The 16,706-nt window shown below is 33.6% G+C and overlaps 1 protein-coding gene across 1 annotated transcript in view; it reads left to right on the top strand.

The window, feature by feature from the left end:
- The first annotated feature begins 264 nt into the window (after positions 1-264).
- The window catches only part of LOC149573158 (transcription factor MYB1-like), a 41,954-nt gene continuing 25,512 nt past the window's right edge, over positions 265-16,706 (top strand). The window contains exon 1 of the mRNA XM_089814332.1: positions 265-431. The gene's annotated coding sequence lies outside the window, so the exon portion shown is untranslated. The remainder of the gene's footprint in view (positions 432-16,706) is intronic.

A 16,706-nucleotide genomic window follows, 5' to 3' on the forward strand; every position in this document is an offset into this window, starting at 1 on the left:
GATCTATGAAGTCAAACGGGATGAACGGATGGTTGGATGCTGCCCTCCCCGTGTCTTTAGCTTCATCTACTCAATGTTAAAAAAAATATTTGTGGTAAGAAAATAAAGTATTAAGTTGCAACAACTACCATAGCTGACCATTAACCTCAACTAATACATGCATGCATCCATCAACCACAATGAACGTGGCGCTCTGTCTACTCTTCAACGTTGATTGATACACTTTCACACACCAATTACTAATTTGACCAGCGCCCACTGAAAACTGTACAAGAAAACCCTAACTTTTCTTTCAAAGCAGCTTAGAACAACTGAAGGGTTTTCTATAGACTTAACTGTGAGCAAGGAATCCGATGGTATGCTTTTCATAATGTAGCGAAAAACAAGGCAGCATGAAGAAGATCAATGCTGGAGAGTCTGGCGAAACACAGGTAAGCTGTTTCAACGCTTTGTATCCGACCATGTTGAGACCCAACTGAGAGATACAAGTTTGTTCTTTATAATGAAGCGACTGCACCACAACCATATCTAAGAATTCATTTTGAATTCGCCTGGTTATATCTTAACAAACCCATTTGGTTTGTCTACGTTAGTCTTTATCATTTGCATGACTGTCCAATAGATCCAGTGTTTTTTTTCTCAAAATTGAAAATTGAGAGCTACTAGGTCATTTTAAACTAAACTATATAACGTAAGTTGAGACTTCTTCGACAGTTGCATGATTGTTAAATAGTGTTTGTTTTCCAGAGTAAAAATTAAGAACTGTTAGGTCATGTAAATGAGCAAACAACATTTTATTTGTAAGTTTAGTTTTTCATTGTTCGTTGGCATTATGTTAGGTTGATTCGGTTTATCTTTATCTTTGTACAAGGATCTTCAACATCAAATCTATGTTTGTCTAACAATAAATATAGTTGTAAGTTAAGATTTGTGATTTCAGAATGAGATTAGAATGATTGAACCAATAGTCTTATTGAACATTTATGATTTTGATGATTTGTGTAATTTTAAAATTTAATAAATAAAGATTTTAAAAATATTAAATGTTGTATTTTTTTCAAATCTTTATGTATAAGATAAGAGTTCCATAGTTCTTAAGTTGCACTATATTTTGAGTAAACTAGTTCATTTAAAATGAACAATGAAGTAAATGAATTATGACACATAAGATGAGATTTTAAGTTCTATAGAACCATGTTGTAGAGACCTACAATAACCTCTCTCGCTTTTTGGGGATCTTACTTTGTTTTAATTTTGCGACGCCATCTTGGGTGATGCTAAAACTCGTAGTGTTGGCCAATACAAAGTTGCCAATTGCCAAATCTACCTCACTGTTCGTCATGAAATTGAATCATCTATTCCGTTAGATCCAAGTGGCAAGGTAAACCCTAGCACCAAGCTCATCCCATCCTGTTGAGCACTTGAATGTTCTTGGGCACGCCGAACCAAAACTTCCCTAAGGGTCACTAAATGTCATAGGGCAACGATTTTTGATGGGGCATATCTCAGGGCTTGTGCAAGGTATGAATGTGATTCTAGGTCCTATAGGACCATGTTGCAGAGACCTACAATAACCTCTCTCGCTTTTTGGAGATTTTACTCCATTTTGATTTTGTGATGCCATCTCGTGTGATGTTGAAACTTGTAGTGTTGGCCAGTACAAAGTTGCCAACAGCCAAATCTCTCTCACCTTTCATCAAGGGATCAAACTATCTATTATGTTAGCTCTTGGTGGCTAGGTAAACACTGGCCCCAAGCTCGTCTTGTCTCGTTGAGTGCTCAAACATTCTTGGGCATGCCAAATTGAAATGTCCCTAAGGGTCACTAAATGCCATAGGGCAACAATCTTTGACTGTGGCAACTGGATATCTCATCTCATCCAATGATGGAGATCCACGATAGAAGGTAAAGAGGTGATCATACACATCATTTTGAACATGTTATTTTTTTATGGTAATAAGGTAATCCTCAAATCTTTCTACTTCATCCCATGCCCTATTTTGATACTTTTTCAACCTTTAGTTTTTCAGATTTAATATTCCTTTAACAACAAGGCTCAACAATTCCTACCAACAAGGCTTCATAATCCATTGTTGTATTTGTGTTGTTTTATTCTAGTTTAAAAGAATAAGGGAATTTATCACCTTGTGGTGATATCAACACTACACCAACTCCTATACTATTGGATGAACAGATACCATTGAACTCAATATCCTATAGGGAATCCTTATTATTAAGTTTAGATTCAACAACCTATTCCCCTCCTAAAATAATGTAGTTAGAAATTTAACACCTAGCGCATAGAATTTGGGCACGGGGATCTTCTTATGAAAGGAATGTACATAGACTTTCCATTTGGTTGGAGTGTCACAATTTCCTTACCCACTAGTATAGTATCTTGGGACCAATCCAATTTAACTTTTCCTCCTATGTCCTTGCAAAAAATCTTTCTTGACATGTCATTACTAACTAGGATATTATGAGCCAAAATAGTTATCTTTAGTGTCTTACCTGGATGAGTGGCTAATGCAAATTGAGCATTTTTTATTTTTTGTACTAGGGGGGGCTTCTTATAATTATATAAAAGACCATTTACCAAAGATTTTAGTTAGGAGGGAGGGGGGTGGATCTAAGGATTTCAGAACATACAAGGCATTGTGTTGTCGGAGGCCCTAGAATCAATTACACAATTATTGATCTTATGGTTGTGTATGAACATAGAAATATAGAATGGTTTGAGCTTCATATTTAATGAGACATATTTGTCATATGAACCAACTTTAGCCTCAAATTTCACAATAGAGGAATGAATTGCATAATTTTGACTGATTTCTAAAGATAAAACATTAGTTAATTATTTATCAACAACTTTAGGCACAAATTGATGACCTATGACATATTCAATCAACTTATCCTATTTGTTAGGGTTCGATCTAAGGTACTCATAGAGGGGATTTTTTAACTTTTGGATGACTTACAAAAATATGGATTTTTTTAGCAAATGAGATTTTGGAGTCATTGAACTTTGAAATTTTGAACCAAAGGTTTGACAAAAATGATGTTTACCTTTGTTCAGCTACTTTGGGCATAATGTATTGGCCTAAGTCTTAAGGATCTATTGGCTTCTTGTTGGAATAGTGCATGAAGGATATTCTGATGTTACAAGGATATTGCCCTTTTTTTTACATCAAAATTATATTCAAGATGACAATTTATAGAGTCGATAGACATTTAAGGATTTCCTACATTTTCAACCATCTCTCGATAGGAATTACCATTGAACTTGGGCAAGATTTCCTTAGCTCCTTTGGGTAGGTTGTTTAGATTAGCACTTAGGAGGTGGAAGCTCGCCATGGTTGAGCCCTTGAAGCAATTAGAGCTGAGATAATGACCTTAGGGGGAAGATTTGTCCCATGTAAAGTTTAAGTTTTCCAAATAGAAGGGCGGGAGTTGACTAGGTTTCCTTCAAAGGAGATGAAGGTTTACTTTTTTCTTTTCTCCTAGACCCTATAAGGTTTGGTGAAAAGTTGAGGTCTTGTAATTCTTGAAATATAGAATTAGGGATACCTTCCCTTTTTTGAGATCTATTGTAGAGAATACCAACTCCAATTTTCCCAACAATGGTTCATAGACTAAGATATTTGGGATTCTTGGTTTCTAGAGGTTATTCAATTTTGTCTTTGCCTCTATTTTTGTAGTTGTCTAAGAACATCATCTATATCTTCTTCCTCCTTGAGAACTCTACTAGCTCTATGCTAATCTTCTCGAGTTCTCCTAGACTGCCAAGCAAGAATATTTAACTGACTAAGAATATCTTCTTTCTTGTCGTGAAAACCAATATTGGGTTCCAACATAGGTATAATATTTTCATGTACTTTGTAAAGAAGCTTTGAAAAATCCCTAAAACCTATCTCTAGCCTAAGGAAAAACCTATTTATGCTTGGAGGAACCCTAATCAAGGGTTGGCAACTCATTTCTTATATGACTCTATACTGTTGGAATGTATGTAGCAGACTGTGACTATTTTAGCACAGATTTTACTGGTTTTTAATCTTGTTTGGAGGAAAATCACGTGGTTATTATCATTTTCTTGCATATTTTAGTTGTCTTATTGTTTTTTTTCCATTTTTCATGCATTAGTTATAGTTTGTGACCAATTTTTGAAAGGTTTTGTAAATTTCTTCAAAGATACCTATCTGCTACCAGTTTTGGAGTTGTATATCATGAAAGGACTGCAAGTCTTGTATCCACCATGGAAATTCCATGGTCTTATGGATTTCAAGGCTACAAACCATAATGTATTATATTATTCAATCAAGGTCCCTAAAAGTGAGTGCAAATAATTCTTTGACCAAGCCCTAGGCGAGCTAGGCAATGCCTGGTTAGGGACTGTCAGCAAAGAAAGAGATCTTGAGAGCAAAGCTTGAAGAATGAAGACTTGCCCTTCTAAGGGATTGAAGAAGGGTATGAGGAGGTTCTAACTTGTGGAGGAGTCTTGATGAAGTGTGGAAGGTGTCTTAAAAGTGGGGACAACATGTAGCCAAGAAAACCCTACCAAACCCTCAATTTTGCTAGTTTTGTTGTACAGCCTGTACGCACCCTTAGACCCTAAAAATCCTTGAGCATAGGTCCTACGTATTAATTGTTCTTAAGGCCAAAGGTGTTGAAACTTTAAGACAAAGGAGCTATTGGCCCTAGAAATCTAGGTGGAGGCCTAATTAGGGGCTTTCCTTGTAGCCCTTTTGTGAAGAAATCTTGAAATTGGGTACAAACCCATTGTTGTTATCCATTCAAGCATAGTACAAGTGTTCCAATAACACCTTAGGAAATCACCATGGAAATCTTGGTTGGACTGGGGAGTGCTATGGTACCCTAGTAGACCTATAAAACCTTTGGAGGGATATTGTTCCTAGAAGAGTAAGGGAGTGATGCTACAAGTTTGGATTAGTTAACCTGGTGAGGAGTTTGGGCAAGGTCGGGGGATGTTCTAAGTAGCAAGAGATATTATATACTACGTAGGTGTAGAGAAAACACTAAGATCCACATATAATATACAAGGTTGCATGGGAATGGGTGTACTTGGGGTACTTAGGGTACAAGTATGGGTACAGGTATGGGTATAGCTATTTTTAATAATAGGGGACGGGGGTACTTGGGTATGTTAAACTTTATTTTTAATTATACTTTTATATTTATAGAAAACCTGAATTTATGAGTCATGACAATAATTTTTCAAATCAAGAACAGTGATAAAGTTTGGAAATGTAATGTATTGTTTTCAGTTTTAGATTTGTTATATGTTTGTAATAATAATTTATGATAAATGTTTAGATGCATAACATAGAAGGTAGGCTTTAAACATGAACAAGAAGATCATAAATTATATGACAATAATATATTGCAAATGATAAATTTATGTCTTTAACACTGATAAAGTTTATTGTTGATCAATATTGTATCAAAGTTTCAAATTGATTAGGTATTGAATTAAGCTTGATAAACAAATAACAGAGAAGAAAAACTTTAAACATGAACAAGATCATAAATCATATGACATTGACATATTGGAAATGATAAACTTATGCTTGAATAGTGATAAAGTTTATTGTTAATCAATATTCTATCAAAGTTTTGAACTGATTAGGTATTGAATTAAGCTTGATAAACAATGAGCTAATATACAAACAAAAAATTGAAAAACAAAAAATCTAAAATTTCAATGAAGGTCCTTAGCTATGATGCTCTCCACTGAGTACCTGATACTTGGGATACGTGTACCCAGTACTTGGGTACGTGGGTAGGAGTACCAAGGGTGTGGGTACAAGTACCCATGCAATCTCATTATATATTATGATAACCAATAATGTCATACATGAATGAACATATAATATATTATGTTAACCAATAATGTCATACATGAACGAACATTTAATATATTATGTTAACCAATAATGTCATACATGAAGGAACATATAATATATTATGATAACCAATAATGTCATACATGAACAAACATATAATATAAAATGATAACCAATAATGTCATAAGTCTAATATTGTCATGCATCAAATAAGTGCCATACATCAAATATAAAATGTTATATATACATCAAATGTATATCGAATATGTTCACTGACATAAAATCCAACATATATGTCTACTAATGCCTATACATGTATGTCTATCAACTATATCTTCTCCTTCCCACGAGGGAAAGGAAACAAATCTCTAGAGGTCTTTGGTCATAATGTAGAGGGAGATGATGGGGATGAAGGGGTCTTCCTCACACGCTCGCTCATCCTTTTGTTGAGGCTCTTCTCTAACTCGAGATAATACAAAAAAAGTAGATATGAATCAATAATTATTATACATTGAAATAAAATATATGTACACACAAAATTAATTATTTTCTTACCACCATCAAATAGTCACTCAAGTCCACCTCAAAGGCTCGTGGACGATCAGGTGTAACAAGATTCTACAACAATTCAATCAACATAATCACTTATAAATAACATTAGAAATTTCGATACTAACTATTATACACAACAACTAAAATCTAGAAAATTATTTCATACCTTAGTCAATGGCTCTGAACTAGCCATAGCTACAACCAGTCTACGATCGATGGACTGTTGATGATGATGAGGAGTCTCAGATGTCAAGAGCTGCATGTCATTCAATACACGTTACATGTAACATGAAACATGAAAAAAATATAATCAAATGAATTAAATTAACATGAAACAAATATACCTCTACGAAGCTCGTATTATGTCTAGGCTCGGAGTCCCTAATGAATGTTAATGATCTTGTAGAGAACTGATGCATAGGCATAAAAAAAATTGTCAATCCTTCATATGATTACTTAATAAATATATGTATTAATTTAAATGATTAAATCGATACATACCTTTGGACTCGTCGATGAGATGAAAAATGGGGCTAGGGGATCACTACTAGGGCTACCAGCACTCTGACCCTAAATTTTGAACAATGTCAATACATGCTAATTAATTATTCATTCACTATACATATGAAATGTGATCAAATTAGTTTATTATAATTGTAATTTACCTATGTGTCAATGCCAAATGTCTCATTTAGGAACTGATCAATGACTAGCCCATCATCTGCACCATCTCCAACATGACAGCCAAATGTGCATAAGGATTCGCATGATGTGCACATTTGACCATGATGCACAGAAGGCTCCTCCTAAACTAATGGACTTATACAATGAATGATGGTCTGCATCAAAGCATTAATAGTCCCTAGAGTGTTGGCCTCTACATGTTCCTTCACAACTAAAGGAATAGACACATGCTCACCCTGTGGTTTGACCATAGGTACCCTAATGACATTAGGGTCACAACATGTCCCCAACCTCTCAAATGATGACCCCCCACCTCTACTGTGAGATTTTAATATATCAAAATAATTGGGGATCTCCCCAAGGACAAACTCACAATACAATTTTATTAATAAATACATTAGGACTTCATGAGTATTGCAGGGAGGGGCATCAAAAACCATCCACTATCTATCCAAGAAATTATGTCTAATACCATCGTGTATGCACCAATAGATGGGGAGCTGTTTAATTTTCTCTCTAACAGTATTTTGTTCACCAAGCTTTCTAAACAATGCACAAATGCTACCTTTTGGTATATCTTTTTCTTTTACATCTTGATATGATAATTTGTTTGCATAATATAATTTTTGTTCATCCCTCTTAACCTACCAAATATCTGACTGACTACTAACAGAAGCTACATGGGTCATAATGGACTCGAGGGAGGATGCCAATTGAGCTCTCACTGGATTGGTTTGTCCACAAGCTTTCAACCTACTAATCAAGACTTCTAATTCATTTTTGCCTCTTTCTATTTCTTTTATTATGTTGTTTTGTGTGCCAAGAGGAGGTCTTCCAATCAGTGCAGGTTGCAAAATTTCTTGTTCTTGTTGTGGAGGGTTTTGGCTTGGATCTTCTTGGGGATTCGCCAATTTATTATTCACATTTCTTGATAAGAAACCAATTGAAATCTAAATAAATAAATAAATTTAAAGTAAAATTGAAAAAAAACCTACAAAACAATACAAAAACAAATAAAAAAATGCAAAAAGAAGGCTAGATGACATACGGCATGATCACAGTCTTGAACTTCAATGACAATGAGGCATATTGATAAGGTAGCTGGTGAAAATCTTCAATTTGCTAAATTTGTGTATGCATTGTGAGGAGAGGAATTTGCAAAATGATGAAAAAATGAATGGGTTGTGGGTTTTTAGCCCATTTATAATATTTTGGGGTTTTAAAAAATGTGCATGCACTATAGCACGTATACACTATAGCGTGTATGCACTATTCAAAGTTAGAAAAAAAAATGGGTGTCATCTTTTTGGCACCACAACTTGGTGCACTTACCCATAGAGAAGATGTAGAAATGAGCTAAAGATGATCAAATTGAGATAAAGTAACATCCATGATGATAGATAATCAATTAAGACCAAAGATGGACCACTAAATAGTGAATATATGCTCTAGTTTGACTAAGTTTGACCAAGGAAGACAATCCATTAAAATTAGGTCAAAAAAGAAGAAAAGGTGAAATGGAGAGAATAAGAAGAGAGTAGAAATGATGAAGATTGGAAGGAATGATGATTACCCTAGCAAGATTCAAAAATTAAGCTTCAAAAGGTTAGCCAACTACATAGAAGAGGGAATAATTTTAAAATGTGAATTTGAGCATCAAGATGAACCCGAATTTTAATTTCAATCGTAAAAATGGATCCAAGATGTCAAAATTAGGTAGGGGTGTAACTTTTCATAGAAATCAAAGACTTTGAAAAATTAGGTCAACATGCTATATAAATGATCCAAAAGAGTAGATAGCTATGATGATAAGATAGGAAAGAGGTCAGCAAAAGACAAGAGGAGATAACAAGAAGAATTAAGAGAAAATGAACGTAATTAGCTGAAACATCTGTTAAAGATAAAGAGAGAGCTCTCTCAACATGGAAAATGCAAAAGCTAAGCTATAATGAACTTCAGAATGCAACCTAACATGAAAAGGTGCAAATGTAAGGGTTGCATAAGTAAGGCCTAGTTTTCATCATCAAGCCTTATCAAGGAAATCAAAAGAGCATACAATCATTACTAGTATAAACTATGAGGATATGAATATGATCTCTATTGAGTGGGAATGTGGGAATCTAACCTATGCATCAAATATATATAGTTCAATATGACTACTAAAGCTAGGTTCCCATAGTTTAATATAGAAAGATTACACCTATATCAAGGCATAAGCACTTGGATAACCCTTGAGTGTGGTCTTGCAATCAAGGATTCAATGCATTGTTAAAGAAGTGAAATAACTATATGAAGCATGTTTTGGACAAGAAAAGAAAGCCAAGAAAGGAGATAACATGGATGAAAAGAAATTAAAGCCAATTAGCGAGATAGTATTTAGGATAAGTAGTAGAAGCCAATAACTAAGATGACATATAGGGTAAGAAATGAAATCCATTAAGAGAGATAGCATGAAAGCATGTATTCTAAAAGAATAGACATGTCAAGAGGCCTATAAGAACCATTTTTTTCTTGGTGTGATCAAGACAAAGGTTTCAACTAGATAGGATAGTGATGGATAAAACAATAAGAATAAAGCTCAAGATGAAGGCTATGGGTGAATGATTTAGGATAAGAAAGAACATGATAGGTTATGTTGATGGGTAAGATAGCCAATGCTTATGAAAAGCTCAACATTGTCAGATCAAAGAGAGAAGAGCAAATAGATGGATTATGGAAGAATTACACATGATGCTTATTTACCATTTTTTCATAATGGTACTTATCCAAGGTGCCGCAAGAAGTGGTTTTCACCATAGGAAAAATTTATTTATTTCTAGTTTTTCTACCATGGTGCCATAAGAAGTGGTTTTCACCATAGGAAAATTTTATTTCTTTTTAGTTTTTCTACCAAGGTGCTTGTTTCTAGGTTTTCCCCAAGCCAATTTTTCTATTTTTTCTATTTATTTATTGATTGATTTTTAGAAAGAAATCAAGATGTTTCAATTGGATAATGTTTCTATTGGAAGCATAAGTCATGATAAGCCAAGACCATAGAAGGGTATGCTCAAATATGTTGATTGGGTGATGAAAGAGAGATTGTAGTGTAAAAGGTATATGGAAGAAAAACTTTCATGCCTTTTAAAGGTAGGAGTATAGATAGCACATAAGTCTAGGCTTAAAAGTATAGCATAAGGGTAGGTGAAAAAATGGGAAAGATCAACATTAGCACACCTTTAAAGGGTGATGGAATGATGTAGGGATCATGGAGTAAATAGCTTGAGGTTTAGATGTATGAAATTTTTAGAGTAATCTTGGAAGAAGATAGAATTGAAGACTTCAAAACATTTTGAGGATGTTTGGAAGAAGATGGAGTGGAAGCCTTTGGAACCTTGAATGTCAACTTTTATTTTTTTTCAATCTTCAAGTCTTTCAAAAGAGACTTGGGAATCCATATAGGTTTTTATTGTCATTTCCTTTGGAATCTTTAGAGCACATATCTTCAATGATGGATTTACAAACCCATATCTTCTTTTATTGTATTGTTTGTTTAGTGGACCTTTCTAGCCTCTTGAATGTTTTTTCTTTTAGAATTCACATGTCAATTAAGTGACACATAGTGATCTTATTTGTCCAATGGATTCTTATGTTTATTTTTAAGTTGAACATCCAAATTATTTCCAAAAGAATTAATATGTGTGGATGAATAAGGATGATATGGTGGTTTTAGATGGATGAGTGAGTATGAAGGGTTCAAGTGTGTGTATCTTTATTGATTTTGAAGTATGATGAGAGAGCTAGGAGTGAAAGTAGCAGATGAAGGAAGATAAGGTCCCAATATGGAAGGAATGTTTGAAGGCTTTATATTAGATGGATAAGGACCAAGGATGGATTTAGAAGATGCAAAGGGATAGTGAGTTGGGATATTAGAATCTTTAGAGTGAGAAACTTGGGCTAGACAATCAATAGAACCATGAGTAGCTTTGATAGGAGCAATCCCTTTGACAAGAGAATTTGAAGCTTATGTAGAGGTTTGAAGTGGATATAGAGAAGTAGAATAAGAGGGGATAATTTAATCATGGCATATCTCTTTGGATAGCATAGGCATAGTGGGTTTCTCATGATTTTCAATAATCTCAATGAAAGTATTGGAAGTGATATCTTCATCATACTTAGGAGGTCGATAAGACATAGGATATGGAGCGATGGCATCTTGAAGGAGATGAAAGGGTACTTGATCTTGATCATTCCTGAGATTTGTATCTTTATCCTTTTGAGAGTTCTCTTGATATGGAGCTACTCCTTAGGACAAGGGAGAATGTAGGGTTTGCATGGTAGGATCTTGAAGAGATAGTGAAGGACTAGTTGAAGTGGGAGTAGTAGGCATAGAATCACATGAAGGTTGTGGATCTTTAGTCTTAGTAGCATGAAAAATGTTTGCAACCAAGTGAAGAATAGCTTGAATTTCTTTTAGAGGAACTCCTTGATGGTATGGATAGTTAGTGTCGAACACATTAGTTTCTTTGTTTGATGGAGGCATGTTCGAAGCATTGAAATTTTAAGAAATTTGTTGGAAGAAGTGGAGGTGTCAAGAAGACCATCACTAGACATAGGTTCATCAATATGATCTTTCTCAATAGTAGAATCTTCATCACATGATTCATTAGAATTCTCAACTCCAACTACCTTTTCATTGATAAGATCTTGGACTATATGCTTCAACTTTATGCAATCATTGGTTTTATGATCTTTGTTTCTACGATAATTAAAAATGTGACAATCTCTCCACCACAAAGGTTTGATTTTAGGTTCATAAAGTGTATATTTGTCTATTAATGTGATGAACTTGTTATCAAGAAGTGTTTGAAAGATGGCATTGTAAGAATCTTCCAAGGGAGTAAAAGTTATCTCAAGAGTATGTCTAGGATCTTCTTGTCATTCATCAAGTGCATAGGATAAATTAATATCTTCATCAAAGATAGGTTTATCATGAAATCTTAGAAATAGATGCAAAAGATGTATCACTTTGTTTTCTTGTAAGGAGGTCTTTTGATCAAATAAATAAAGTCAATTGATATCTTGGAGAGATAGACAGTGTAGACATAGAGGAGGATGAAGAATATGATCTTGAAGAAGACTACTCGTGTGCATGTTGGGAGCTTAAGGGAGTCTCATGTAATGATTCCATTCTTTCCTCTAACCTTCTCTCAATTTTAGACTCCATTTCTATCACGAGCCTAGTGAGATGAAGCTAAGTGAGATCACCTATTTATTTTAGTCCTTTATATCAAGAAAATAGATCTTTAAGCTCTTTAATGGAATAAAACAACTCATGATCATCTAGAATTTTTTAAAGTTTATTAGAACAAGTTTTTAATTCCATAGTGGTAGATAGAAACTCAAGCATGAAGGATACTAGAGGAAGCTAATAATGTGACACAACATAACTTGTAGTCCAAACTAGAAAGGTAGAGTGTTTACTTGTCAAAGATAGGTAGAAATGAATGAGTGATTGTTTGAGAAAAGTATCCAAGGAGTGCACAATGATAGTGATTCAAGTTAAGAGCTAAGAAAAAAACTCAAATAGAAAAGTAGATAAAGAAAGAGAGATAAAAAGTGAAAAAATTTCACAATAAAAGAGTGTAGTCAATTGATCAAGTTAAATGTTTCAGCCAAAAAGGTCCTAGTATGTTGTCAAAGATCAAGAAGGTGGAAAAGACTAAGAGCGGCAAGAATAAAGAGTCATTCGAAGCAAGTTCAAGCACTAGATACATAGAAAAGAAAATTCAAATGATGAAACTCCTCCCTAAAAAGAAACACAAGAAAAAAATTTAGAATTGGTTGACAAAGTTTGATAATAGTTTATAGCATAGCTAGTTTAATGTTCAAAAGAAAGTTTTCATGAAACATAATGACACATGAAGTAGTCTTCAAACAATCAAGAAAGGGAAAATGAAACCTTGAATGATACAAGTATATGTGAGGTCTAGAAAAATCCCTACAACTACCCTCATGTGTATATTCAAATAAGGCTTGCAACTCTAGCACAAAATGAGAACATGAAAAGAAATATCTACCTAAGGGTCATGATTCATTACTTAACAACTTGGCCCATGCTTGATGCCTCCTCACCTCACACAAAGTGATTTCCTACAATAGATGTTGGATGTTTCATGGAAGTGTTATTAACACAACCAAAGAGACATAAATGGTGAGTGTAAAATATTGCGGTGATCTAGGTAGTCAACTAGGATTGATCCTTGCATCAAGATGTTGAGTGGATAATAAAGGTAGCTTCTAAATCTTAAGTGTGTAAAAAGAGTCTTGTTCACAACACCCCTTGTGAACTGGATACCATGACACCTTATCTTGCGATAAGTAATGAATCTTGTAGCCACAAGAGTACCTTAAGAATTCTCACCTAGTTATTTCCTCATGGTCCCAATCCCACAAGTACTCTTCCTAGATGAAGACAAGTGTTACGCTCCCCAAGGCTTTTCCCTTTGTTAAGGGGTTTATGATTATAGTGGGTTAGGTTAGCTAGGTTTTTCTTGTTCCATCTTCAAGTCATTCCTATTGGTATCTTTCCACCAATAGCAGACCCTCTAATTGTAAAATCTCACTAATGAGATCAACAAAATGGATCCATGCCAAAGAGGTCAAGATTTTTGATTCATCATAGAAGGTGAGGAGAATACTCTCCTATTCCTTAGTGCTCCCTCAAACATGCCAAAAATAGTTAATTAAAACTACTAAAAAGTGGAGTATCCCACTCACTTTTGAGATCTAATGAAGGGTCAAGATTTCTTATTCACCTATAAGGTGAAGAGCATACTTTCCTACCAACAATGAACCCTACTCCCAAATTTTATGTTCTTATGAAATGAAATGACTAATCTAATGTCGTACTTAAAAATGAAATGACATACAACAAAGTTTTGGTTTTTTTGTTTGCATTGGGCAGTCCTACAAAAAATATTAGTAGCCCTTTTAGCAAATATGATCTTTGACAAGCACTCTTTTGATTTCTTTTTTTAAAAATTAATTTTTTTTGCTAGCAATGAGAATTTTGTCCAAAACAATCAAGCTAGGGTATTAAAAAGATAATTTGAAAATTGAATGTAATCCCTGCAAAACCATTGTTAGTACCCATCATAAAATTAGATAATTTAAATTAAAACAATCTAGTCTCTAAGAATGAAGAATAAGGCAGAAGCATTATAGAAATCCTTAAAAGTGTTGTAGAAAGTAGTATAAGCATTGCAGAAAGTAGTATTAGCACTACAGAAAGTAGCAAAAGTGCTCAAATAAAGTGCAAATGTGCTAAAATAGAAAGAAAAAGTTTCATAGAATGTGTAAAAGTTGCTTAAAAGATTTTTTTGCAGATGTGTTACATAAATACTGAAATACTCCACAAAAATATTTAAATGATCTATAAAAAATCGCAAACACACAATAGAAAATTACAAATGCACAAGAGAAAATTGCAAACACATCAAAAAATTCAAATGTGTAATGAGAATTGTAAATGCACAACAGAAAGTTGCAAATGCACTACATACACTTGTATATGTGCTAAACCACATGCAAATGTATGAAAACTCCTTATAGAAGGAAGAGGGCAATATGAAAAGTGAATGCGCTACACAAATAAGAAAATGCACTACAAGAATGTTCAAAAGCACTATAGGAATGCTCAAATGCACTACCAAAATTATCAAATGCAATATAGAAAACCATAAATGCGCTAAAAACCCAGATACAAAAATTATCAGAGTAACATAGTAGAACACTAGTAATTATGTAAAAGTGCTACACAACTAATTAAATGCACTAAAAGACTAAACAAAAGTACCATTTTTGTGTTCAAACATGTTGCAAAAACTTGAAGAAGTGTTGAAAGACAGTGTGGAAGCACTAAAATGCTACACAAAAGTGCTTTTTCATTTGTAATCACATTAAATAAAAATAAATGCCAAATCTAAGGAGCTAGAAACTTTTTCTAGTCCCACAGTGGGCACCAAAAATGTATACCAAAAATAGATACAGTTCTCTAAGCCCTTCTATCCAAGAGATCTCATGAATTGAGAACCTTGAATGTAGCTCTCAAATGAGCTTAGATATTCAACCGCTCACAAGGTGCACCATGAAATGGGAGATTCAAGAATAATAGCAAGACTACAAATGTCCAAGAACCAAAAATGCTATGCAATGCAAGTAAACTAAACTAAGAGAATGAGAAATGCAAAGTTAAACTAGGTAGCATGAAGTGTTACAATCTCCATATTTGTGCTAGTTATACTATTCTAATGCATGAGAAGAGAATCTAAACTAATTCAAAATATGCTACTATGATATGAAAGAGATGAGGTGATGCAACAAGTCTTCAAAAGCTCCAAAGAGTACATAAGATTCTTGTAGCATAATGTTAGTACAAAGCATGAGTGCTATGAGATGAGGAGAGAGCTCTTCCTTTTAAAGAGTAATGGATAATGGAGATCATGAGACAAGATGATTTTAGTCAAGGAGGGAGAATGAAAGTAGAGTGATCCATGTGCACAAGTGCTTCCAGCAATCATAATTGAGAGTTCACTTTTGTTCCCCATGTGAGACAAAAAAAATCTTCTTTAAGTTTTAAAGAGGGAATAATAATTTATGTGTGCACAACTTAGGATAATTGGGGAATGTGGTCTTTTATTTAATTAAAGGGGGACAAGTTCCTTTTAATTAAGTACCGACTTAGGATATAGTGGTCAAACTATAGGATAATATTGAATAAATTATTTTTAGAAAATTTGATAAAAAAATGAGTGATTGATAAATTATGCAAAATTGATAATCTAGATGACCATTTTTGTGTGATTACAGTTTTATTTGGTTTATTATTACGCACCATGTGACGTGCAGATTATGTTATGCATTTTCGATATGCCTTGTGGCACCATATGTACTTTAAGCAATTTTTCATGAAACCATGTATATGTTATTTATCTATGGACATACACATTGTATTTACATTTAAAACTAACTTAATTAAATTTATACTTGTTTGATTCAACCTTAACAAACCCTTCAAAAATTTAATATATTACTTCTACATAATTATCTTTTAAGAAAAAATGATGTTTAGTAAGCATAGTGTCATAATAAATTTGAGACAAGAAAATTATTTTCTTTAAGTTTTAAAGAGGGAATAATACTTCGTGTGCACAACTTAGGATAATTGGGGAATGAGGTCTTTTATTTAATTAAAAGGGGACAAGTTCCTTTTAATTAAATACTAACTTAGGATATAGTGGTCAAACTATAGGATAAAATTGAATAAATTATTTTTTGAAAATTTGATTAAAAAAATGAGTGATTGATAAATTATGCAAAATTGATCATCTAGATGACCATTTTTGCATGATTACAATTGTGTTTGGTTTATTATTATGTACCATGTGACGTGCAGATAATGTTATGCATTTTCGATATGCCTTGTGGCACCATATGTACTTTATGCAACTTTTCATGAAACTGTGTATATGTTATTTATCTATGGACATGCACATTGTATTTACATTTAAAGCTGACTTAATTAAATTTACACTTGTTTGATTCAACTTTAACGAACCCTTCAAAAATTTA

The sequence above is a fragment of the Cupressus sempervirens genome, chromosome 2, assembly GCF_028749045.1.
Source record: "Cupressus sempervirens isolate cs-2001-9-10 chromosome 2, ASM2874904v1, whole genome shotgun sequence".
Taxonomy (NCBI): domain Eukaryota; kingdom Viridiplantae; phylum Streptophyta; class Pinopsida; order Cupressales; family Cupressaceae; genus Cupressus; species Cupressus sempervirens.